Here is a 7,182-nt window from a genome sequence, read left to right as displayed (position 1 = left end):
GGATCCCCTGAGCCCCCCCGGGCATGGGGGATCAACCACCGCCTCACCCCAGTCCTGCGTGGGCTGCCTGGTCCCCTCCACACCGCACACCCAGGGACCCCCTCACAGCACGGCTGGGGAGGGATTCCCCCCATCCCCACTTGCCTCTGCCATGGAGCCATGGGAGAGATGTGGTTTTGGGGAGCATCGCTGCCTTCGCACCCCAGGAACGCCACGCTCCCCTCGACCACACAGCACCCAGCGGGGATGTTGGCGTTTGGGGACCCAGTCCCCATTGCAGCCATTCCCTACGTGGTTCCCGTGTCCCCTCCCCACACGCACACACCACATGCAGTGCAGACACCCCAGCCTGAGGAAGGAGCTTTTCCTGCCTCCACCAGCCCCATGAGCACCCCCAGGTGCCTTCACCCCCCTCCCTGCTGCCACGTATTTCCCCATCTCCCTTCACCAGGAAATACTGGCCGGCGCGTTCCTCCTGGCAGCCTCATTTACAGTGGAAGTGCATAAGACATCTCCATTAATGCCAAAATAATTCACGGCAATTAATGGCATTGACCTTGAGAAGTGACAGAAGCTGAAGATGTCCCCAAGAAGCGGCAGCCCGGTGGTGCCAAGGGGGGAGGACAGGCCCCAGGACAAGCCCCTGCGCACCCCCAGCACCTTTGGGTGCTGCTGGGAGGTCTTTGCAAACCGTGCTGGGGGACAGGAGAGGGACCAGGGCGAAGAAGAGGAGGGAGATGGGGTCTGCCCTGAAACCCACCGCCCGGAGCCCCACGGGAAGGGCAGAGCATCATTTTTGGTGACCGAAAAAGGCCCAGCTCCTGCAGCAAGCAGTCCCACGCCACCGCCCAGGCGACCGCCACTTGTTTTCATAAAAAAATCCCATGATTTATAAGCCAATCTCCCGATTGCTGTGGGGAGGGGAGGGCTGACTCACAGGCCTGAATCCCCGGGGATGGCGAAGTGGCAGACGCAGAAAAGCAGTGTCCGGGCCGTGATTCATCCCTCCCCAGCCTGCCCGGAGGGTGACGGGGCACAGCCTCAGTTTCCCCACTCCGACTTGGGCCCCGGGGCTGAGGAACTGGGGACGATGACAGGACTCCACTGCATCCTGCCCCATCCCAGGAGCCTTTTCCTGCTGATGGATGAGGGCTTTTAAGGCGGGGTGTTTGGGTGCCATCCCTCCCGCCTTCCCGCGGCACCACTGGCAGGTTCTTGGCGCTGCCGCTGGGATATTTTTCAACTGTTACAGAAATAAGTATTTTTACCCCAGCTGGATTTTATTTATGGCTCCGGCTTTGGCAGGCGGAGGGGCCGGGGTGGGCAAGAGAGGGCGGCTGTGATCTCTCTTTCCTGAGCAAGGACCGAAGCCGGCGTGCTGGCGGGGTTGCCACTTGTACCGGGGATAAATCCTGTTATTTTAGCAGGAGCCAAGGCAGGGAAGGTCAAAACGCAACAGCAGCGCAGGGTCCCGTCCGTCTTTGCAGGGATCCACTGGAGCATCCCCTGCCCTATCGGATGCACAATGCACTGGAAAGCCCAAGGGTGGATTTCCCAAGGAGTTACCCCCAAAAAACATCGAGGGATGTCCAGGCAGGGCTGAGTCTGGCTTCCCACATCACCCCCAAGCAGCACGGGGACATCGGTGACCTCCCACCACGTGTCCTGCTCACCCCTGTGGCATTGGCTTCATTCCCGATGGCATCGCATCCACCCTGACCGCAACAGCCCCTTGAGCCCCTCCACGGGGAAGGACTTTGGGGTGCAAACCCCACAGGCTGGAGGCACTTTGGAGCCACTGACCCCCCTGTGGATAAATCCCGGCTGTGGGAGCAAAACCCCAAGCAAGAGGGATCCGCCGTGCCGGGACAGCCCTGCCTCTGCCCGATAATCCCTGGCCTGTGTTTCACCTGCCCATCATCCCGGGGCAGCACTAAGGCTGGGATACCAGTGCCCGGGAGGTGCTAACCACCAAATCCAGCCCTAATCCCTGTGGAGGTGTCGTGGTGGAGCCGAGCAGCCGAGGCAGGCGGGCAGCAGGCACGGGGGCTGCTGAGAAGGGCTCCCCAGATGATGGGAGCAAGGTCTGGGGGAGACCCCCCTTTCCCTTCGCATGGGGAAACTGAGGCACCCACAGGGATGATGCCCCCCAAGGCACATCCAAGCCTTCCTGGCTCCGCTGGTGATGCAAGGATGGGGCTATGAGAGGCATGAACCAGCGGTGGGGAGGGCCCAAGGGGTGCAAACCACCCCCCCAACACAGCAGCGTCAGCAAACACAGCACCAAGCCCCACTTTTTGGGAGGGCTTTAAGCAAAAAGCCAAGAGCCAGGGCTGGGGCTTTGCACCTGGAGGGACACCCTAGGATGTTATTTTTCACACTGTGACCCCAAGGACCCTCCAAAGAAGATAAATCACCTATAAACCAGAAAGAAATAATAAATAAAAAGGCCTGGGAACACCCACGACAGTGAAACCCTCAGCCCAAGCCTCCAGTTTACCCGTTATTTCCCAATAAAGATTAATGCAGGCGGGGAAGTTCCTCGCCCGCAAGCAGCTCTCTCCGACAGCAGCTGCCTTGTTAGCGACAGGAGCACTTGCACCCCGGCCTGACAGCTAATTCTGGGCAGGAGCTGAACGGCTAATCCTGAAACGTGATTAAAAATATATATCAACTCCCTCCCCTTCGAAGCAGCGCCCAAAATACATTTATATCATCCGCCTTTCCTTATTCAGCTCTGATAATGACATAAATATAGAAATTCCGTAATTGCCATAAATTAATTTTATATTATTATTTCTAAGGCAAGAAAAAAAAAGCCTTTTATTGTAATTAATTGTCTATCTGGGTTCCTCGCGGGGTTTGTGGCTCATTATGTGGGTCCACGGCTCTGTCCTGCTCTTCCCCCATCTCTGCCCACTCGGGGACTGTCCCCGTCATGTCTCCAGGGCCACCCCGTGGGTCTCCTTCCTCCCAGGGTGATGCTGGCAGAGGAAAACAGGTGGGAGAAGCAAGAAATGGGCCGAGATATTTCACCACCGAGATGCTGCAGGTCCTGAGCCTGCCCCGTGGTACCCATGGCCAGCAAATTGTTTTGACTTTCGGGTGCCCCAAATAGTGTAACAGTGCATTAGATGTTGAATACAATATTTATAATATTAAAATGAATATTTTAATAGCGTATAAAAGTAACGGGAGGGCGAATCCAAGCAGTAGCACCGAGCCCTTTCCTTCTTGCGAGATAAAAATGTTTCATTTCAATGTTACTGTTTGGTTTCATCTTTGCCTTGACTTTTACGTACCATTAAAATATTAATTTCAGGCTATATCCTAGGCCTTTAATATTTTATCTGATAGAACAAGTCAACATTATCAAAGTTGTTGGGGCTCAGCACGGGGAATGGGGGGAATGAAATGGCCCTGCTGCGGACTCAGCGGCTCGGAGGGGAACATCTCCAGAGACCAGCAGGGATTTTTTTTTCCCCTTTCCTTCCAAAAATTTGTACCCCATGAGGAAATTTCTCCATTTCCATTTCTTGCTGTGTTTCTGAGGAAAAAAAAAAAAAAAAGGCAAATGCCAAAGCGTGAGGTTCCCACGCAGGGCAGGACCGATGGTGTAAATCCCCGCGGCCGGGTGCCGGGCTGTGCTTCGTGTGCACGTGAGAGCACCCGTCGTGCGGTGAAACACCCAGTAGTAAACGGAGCATCCCGGCATCCTCGCAGAAAGCTGATGAACAGCACGTTTCTCCAGTGCTGGGGCTTCAAAGCACCTAATTACAGCAGCTCGTTAGGAGGGGGCGGTTATCTTGGCAGCCAGGGAGGCCAGCAATAGCGTTTCTTTTCTTGCTTTGCTGTTTGCTTTTTTTTTCCCCAAAAAAAAATAATTTTAAAAACCGTAGAGATTCGGGGGGAGGATTTAGCCACTTGGACAAGTTCAAAAGCAATTCCTCCAAAATCAGCAGTGGGCTGATGGCAGCGCTGAGGCCGTGAGCACCCGGTTAGATGCAGGGAGCAGCACGGCGAGGACCAGCCCGGGTTATTTTGTTGTTATTTTGGAGGGGAAGAGGGAATTTGCAGCACCTAAACCAAACACCAAGCCCTCACTGGACAAGAGGCAAGCGAGGCATCAGCAGACACCGGGAAATCAAAGGCAACAGGTTCTGCCTGAAGCAGAAGCACATGTTACATCCCGACCTTGGCGAGGGCCGGATCCTGACCTGCCGCTCCCCAAAGCCCCTGCGGTGCCCAGGGGTGCAGGAGGGCTGGTGGGAAAACTCAGAGCACCAGGACACAGACCCTATAGCCCCTATGGATACAGACCCCCCGGAGCAGGGCGCGTGGCAGGGCGGGCAGGGAGGAGGCACGGTGGGCTTCTGCAAGCCCCTGCCTGCAAAGGGACCCCACTCCCGAGTGCCACCATCCATCCAGACTTCACCAACATACATATATATATATAAAAGATACAGAAATAAATGCAGAATCCCTTCTTTTCCAGCCTCGCTCCCCGTACTGTGCTCTTTGGGACCTCGCAGGGGTGCAGGAGAGCGCATGGTGGCTGTGTCCTCAGGACGGGTCCCCACCAGCATCCCTGTGCTTGTGCTGGGGGACACCCGACCACCCTCACTCACCTTTCCATCCCCGTCTCCCTCCCCCTTCCCTGCCTCTCTGACCAAGACAGAAAGACAGACAGGGAAAAGCACTTAAGAGGAGGAGAAAAGCCCATTTGCTTTGGTTTCCCAGTCGCCCCCTCGCTTGGCTCAGCTCAAGCTGTTTGATTTTCCGGAGGCTTTTAGGCTTCCCCCAGTCCCTAATCAGATAAGGGGCCGTGGATTCAGGGCTGGGCAGCCCTTAATGGTGCTGTGGGGATGAGCTCACTGCAGGGTGCAGCCTTCCTACAGCCCATCACACCAAACAGCTCCTGGACAAGCCCCCTCTGGTGCACACGTGCCTGGTGGGGCAGGAGCTGAGCCGCTTTCTCCCCACGCCTCTATCTCCCCAGCTGGGATGCTCTGGGGCTTGAGCTGATCCTGGGCAATTTGCTGGGCAATGGAGAGGTTGGGTTGGAGTTGGGTTGATTTGCAGGGTGAGGAGTGGGGTATGGGAACATCCTGGGGGGCCCCAAATCAGGCAAGATGTGCTCATTGACGTGCACTGACCTGCGGCTCCTCAGCATCCTGCCACCCCGCAGCTCCCTCCCAGGGTTTTGGCTGTCCCCAGTGGGGGTTCAGCTGGGAATTGCATGAAAAAGGATGTTTGGCCAGTTCCCCTGCTCCTGAGATGCTCAGCCCTGTGCCCACCGCATCCCCCCACTCACCCCTCGCCAGGTCCATCCACCCCCAGTGATCCCTCCCGGGGAAGCGTGTCAGCCCCAGGCCGGCTGATGAACACCCTGACCCCTGTGAAATGGGTCCCAGTGGGACACAGAGAAGATTGGCATCGTGCAATTATCCCGGTAATGGGTTTCCATCGTAAGCTGGAAAGAAGGAAGCAGAAAATGGACAAAAACACATGTACATCTCAGCCTCGAAAGGTCCCTTTTTGGCACGAGGAGAGCCACGGCGAGATGCAGCGTGGGAGAAATGCACCAAGAGTGGCTTCTCCACCGGTCCAGCCCTGGCATCGGAGCTGTGTGTGCACCACGGAGCTGCTACTGCAGGAGTGGAAAGAAAAAGGGCCCTTCAGAGAGGGCAGAGGGCAGGGGACCTGACTGCCTGGTGGGGTCTGTTCCCTGAGCACGGGCTTGGTAGGCACCAAGGCTCGTGGCTGGCCCGAGGCTGACAGCCTGGCAGTGGCCACGCGGGATGAGATCCCACCAGCTCTCCAAGGCTGGAGTACTTACCAGGGGAGCATGAAAATGGCCAGTTCAGACAAGAGCAAAGGTCCATCTAACTCTGGATCTGGTTGCTGGGATGGTCAGCTGCTACCTGCACAGCCAGCAGCCATCCCTCCCTGTATACCCTCTCTCTGTCCCTCCATTTACATACCCATCCATCCATCCATGCATCCATCCCTATGTACCTTCTCTTTGTCTGCCCATCCATCCATCCATCCCTCCTCCATCCATTCATCCATCCCTTTACATCCTCTATCTGTCCACCCGTCCACCCCTCTATACCCTCTCCCTGCCCATCCACCTCCATCCCTCCATCCCTCACCAATCCCTCTATCCCTCCAACCCTCCCTCCATCCCTCTATACCCTCTCCCTGCCCATCCACCCCATCCCTCCATCCCTCACCAATCCCTCTATCCCTCCAACCCTCCCTCCCTCTCTCCATCCCTTCCTTCCTCCCTCCCTCCACTCATCCCACACCTCCTCTCTCTGCCTTCCCCCAGATGCTCCTCATCTCAGATACCCTCTCTCCCCACGGCCACCATGACCTTTCTGGGTGAGGACCCCCATACCAGCAGCTCCGTGTCCCCGGCAGCGGGACCCCTCCACCACCTGTCCCGGCACTGCCTGGCCGGGGTGAGGACTGTTGCCAGCTGAACGGCGAGAGGCTCTGGCAGCGAACAGGGCCTCCCTTTCCCCTTCGCTGGACCTGTCACAACGGCACTCGTCAGGGACGGAGACGGCGGCGGGGGGAGGCGCTGGGAGGAGGGCTGAGACCAGCTGAGCATCCCACAGCCTGCCTTGGCTTTGGAGGCACGGCGATGCTTCGGGCTGAGTTTGCTCCTGGGCACGGGGTGGTGGCAGCTCCAGGGTCCCACCACCACGAGCATCTCCTACGGGACACCCATTGCAGAGTGGCCCCACGCTGGGCACCCCACTGCACCCCCAAAAGCAGCCAAGCATCTCCCAAATGTCAGACCCCAGCAGTAGGAGGGGAGTTTCCCCATGCCCCCTCTATGCCTTTCTCCCACGGGACATGGTCCAACCCCAGCAGACACCTCCCTGGGGGGGTGTCCCTCCAGGACTGGCAGCTAATTGCAAGCAAGGAGCCATCAAACACAGCCCTCATTACCCCCGGAGGTGGCTGTCAGGGCTCTGCTGTGGGCAGATGGGCCACCTGCCCACCCCGGCAAGTGGAAACCTCCCCTGCTCGCCGGCCTCAGGAGGCAAAACTGGAGCCTGGCTTTTACCCCGGAGCTCAGAGCCCTGTCCCCAGCGCCTGCCCTGCTGCCATGTCCGGTGGGATAATGATGGAGCAGCTGCTAATTCACCTGGGTCAGCCCCAGCACTG

This window comes from Nyctibius grandis, chromosome 18, assembly GCF_013368605.1.
Source record: "Nyctibius grandis isolate bNycGra1 chromosome 18, bNycGra1.pri, whole genome shotgun sequence".
In the NCBI taxonomy this organism is placed as follows: domain Eukaryota; kingdom Metazoa; phylum Chordata; class Aves; order Nyctibiiformes; family Nyctibiidae; genus Nyctibius; species Nyctibius grandis.
This window is presented reverse-complemented; position numbering follows the sequence as displayed.